The following is a 4201-nucleotide window of genomic DNA, read 5'->3' on the forward strand; positions in this document are numbered from 1 at the left end:
TGTTTCTTTCATCTTTCTTGCTGTTTCTTTTTTTCTTTTGCAGTGTTTCCTTTCTTTATTAATATTTGTCGAAACTTTTATCGCATCTTTTATTCTTCATTATCCTATCTTAACCTTTATTGATGTATTTTTCTTCTTTTTTTTACACAGTGGTCACCACTTATCAAGGCCCGGAAGCCACTCAGGGATAAGGGTTATTGCAAGTACAGTACGTTAGTGTGGAGATTTGATGAAGTGTTTACTTAAGGGGGCAGTTCATTAGGAATTTGTTAACGTTGGACTTGAACACATCCAAGTTGTAGTCAGGTGGGAAGCAGGCAGACGGAACAGAGTTCCACAGGCGTGCAGTTCTAAGAAAGAAGCTTTGTTCATGGAATCCACGTTTTGATTTAGGCACAGATAAAGAGTGGGGGAAAATTTTCACAGTGGATTCGGCTAGACGGGTGTTTCTCGTGAAAGATTGGCGAGGGGGACGAGAGATTGGAGTTCAGACGAGCACCTACCATGGAAATAACGATAAAACAAGGATAGGCTCGCAACGTCTCTTCTGTGGGTGAGAGGTTGCAGGGTAGAGAAAATGGCATCCCCCACTAAGCCATGAAGTCTATTTTGTACTCTGTCAAGGCAGGATAGGCTGTTTTTAGCAGCTCCTGCCCAGATATGGCAGCAGTATTTCATCCTTGAACGTACTTGGCTTTTATATAGATAGAGAATTGCATCAGTAGTGAGATATCTTCTGATGCGGTAGAAGGATCCCACCATCTTTCCAGCGACTTGATGTACGTGTTCCATTTCAGATCAGGTGTAAAGGTCAAACCCAGAAGCTTGTCAACTTTACCTTATCCTGTTTATCTGATAATTGTTTCTTTTTACCTTTTCCGTTGTTTCATTTTTTTTTTTTTTTACAGTTTGTCCTTCCTTTATTCATATTTATTTATTTGCTTTTCATTTTTTTCTTTTTACGTTTTCTTTCTTTCTTTTTTTTATTCTTTAATGTTTTTTTGTTGCCTCGAAGAAAAGAGATAGATGGAGAGTCAATGTCTGAACCATGCAGGACACCACTTGAATGAATAAGCTTTCTTTATTCATACGTGTTCATTCCTTTTTCGTTCTCTCTTTTTCCTTATAATTGTTTCTTTATTTTTGTTTCTTTTTTGTAGCCTTTCCTTCTTCCTCTTCTTCATTCTCTTTCCTATTTGTACATTCTCCTTCTTACCATTTTCGTATCGTCTTTTTTTGTTTGTTTGTGTGTGTGTGTGTTTCTTTTTTCGTGGCCGTTATTTTCTTTATTTTACTTGTCCATTCTCTTTCTTTTTCTCCTTTTCCTTATAATCGTATCTGTATCTTTTTACGGTTTTCTTTGCAGATTTGCTTTATTTATATTTGTTTATCCTCTTCCATTTTACTCGTCTTCGTTTTTACTCTATCTTTATTTTGCGGTTTCGTTTTTCGTAATCTTTTTTTTTTTATTTCTATTAGGACCCTTTGCTGTTTCGTTTTTCGTCGTCTTTTTCTTTCTTTATTTCTATTAGGACCTTTTTTCTTTTTTCTTTTTTTGCGTCTTTTCGTTTCTTTATCTTCTTTGCTGTTTCGTTTTTCGTCGTCTTTTTCTTTCTTTATTTCCATTAACACCTTCTCTTTTCTTTTTTCTTTTTCTTACGTGCTATCATTTCTTTATTTTTCTTCCTGTTTCGTTTTTTTTGTAGTCTTTTTCTATTAACACATTTTTTTCTTTTTTACGTATTATCATTTCTTTATCTTCCTTGTTGTTTCGTTTTTCTTAGTCTTTTTCTTTCTTTATTTCTATTAATACATTCTCTTTTCTTTTTTTTTACATGCTATCATTTTTTATCTTTCTTTCTGTTTCGTTTCTCTTAGTCTTTTTCTATTAACACAGTCTCTTTTCTTTTTCTTTTGATTTATCTTTCTTTCTGTTTCGTTTTTCTTAGTCTTTTTCTTTCTTTACTTCTATTAACACCTTCTCTTTTCTTTTTCTTTTCTTCATCTTCCTTGCTGTGTCGTTTTTCGTAACCTTTTCTTTCTTTACTCCTATTTATTCTGCATTGTTTTTCTTCTTTTTTCCTTTCCCATTTTTATAATTTCTTAAGTCGCTTTTTTCTCTTCTTCCATTTTTCGTTCATTGCTTCATTCTTTTATTTTTTTTATCTTTATCCCTCACTCTTATCCTCGCTTCCCTCCATCATTCGTTTCACCCTATCAAGAGTCCTATACGATAGCATCTGTTTCACCGATTGACTAAGGACTGGTTTTTATCAACAATAACAATTTATAACAATAACAGGCTCCCGGTCACCATAGCAACATAACTAAAATGATGAGGGTCGCATCAACAATGTTATCACGACCATCTATAACGCCATCAATACACCCCAACCGCATCCAACCAGACTCCTTACTCCAGACTGCAGTCAAACGAAATACTACGACTTACAAACGTAACTATAATTGGTAGACCTACAATAGCATCGATTGCGGGCATAGATCAAATGGATCTGATGAAAATATTACCAGAAATAAACCTTTTTTTTTTTGCAATAAAAATAAATTGAAATAACCCAGGAGAATCGAATAGTATTGTTAAACTCACTTAATATTTAGCTATAGAGTTTTTTATTAGATTACCATAAAAACACATTTGATATATTTTAGTGAACGTGAAAAATACACTTGGGTAGGTGATCAATACACTTGGGTAGGTGATCAATACATTTTAATTGTGTTTCTAGCTGACAACTATTTTATATATTTTACATTTTATTGCATAATCAGTAACAGAAATGGAAAATTAAGTTTTAAACAAAAATAAACCAAATAATAAACAATTACAAAAATCGTTTTTTTGGCATCAGAAAATAAGCAGTTTTCTTCGATTCCGATACCGATATTTTAAAGGTCCCGCCTTTCTCGATTTTCGATTCCGAGTAATCGTCCCAATATTCATATATATATATATATATATATATATATATATATATATATATATATATATATATATATATATATATATGCATGCATGCATGTATGTATGTATGTATGTATGTATGTATGTATGTATGTATGTATGTATGTGTGTTCGTGTGTGTGTGCTTGGACGATTATTATTAATAATACTAATACTAATACTACTACTACTACTAATAATAATAATAATAATAATAACAACAATAATAACATTAATAATAATAATAATAATAATAATAATAATAATAATAATAATAATAATAATAATATAATAATAATCCAGGAAAATCGAACAGTATTATTAAAATCGAACAGTATTATTAAAATCGAACAGTATTATTAAAATCGAACAATATTATTAAAATCGAACAATATTATTAAAATCGAACAGTATTATTAAAATCGAACAATATCATTAAAATCAAACAATATTATTAAAATCGAACAATATTATTAAAATCGAACAATATTATTAAAATCGAACAGTATTATTAAAATCAAACAATATTATTAAAATCGAACAATATTATTAAAATCGAACAATATTATTAAAATCGAACAGTATTATTAAAATCAAACAATATTATTAAAATCGAACAATATTATTAAAATCGAACAATATTATTAAAATCGAACAATATTATTAAAATCGAACAGTATTATTAAAATCGAACAATATTATTAAAATCGAACAATATTATTAAAATCGAACAATATTATTAAAATCGAACAATATCATTAAAATCGAACAATATTATTAAAATCGAACAATATTATTAAAATCGAACAGTATTATTAAAATCAAACAATATTATTAAAATCGAACAATATTATTAAAATCGAACAATATTATTAAAATCGAACAATATTATTAAAATCGAACAATATTATTAAAATCGAACAATATTATTAAAATCGAACAATATTATTAAAATCGAACAGTATCGTAAAAATTGGTTAATATTGTTTTGCTTTAGATTACCGTTAAAAAAAAAACACGTGATATATTTTACGTGAACGTGAAAAAATACACGTGTGTGGGTAATCTATACATTTTAATTTTGTTTGTAGCTTAAAACGAACACACATTTACAATTTTATAGTAATAAAAAATTAAGTTTTAAACAAAAACAAATCAAATAATAAAAAAAAATCAAGAAACGTTTTTAGCATCGGAAAGTAAGGGCAGCTTTCTCAGATTCCGATACCGATTCCGATG

Source organism: Euprymna scolopes, chromosome 40 (assembly GCF_053919585.1).
Source record: "Euprymna scolopes isolate OS-2025 chromosome 40, ASM5391958v1, whole genome shotgun sequence".
Taxonomy (NCBI): domain Eukaryota; kingdom Metazoa; phylum Mollusca; class Cephalopoda; order Sepiida; family Sepiolidae; genus Euprymna; species Euprymna scolopes.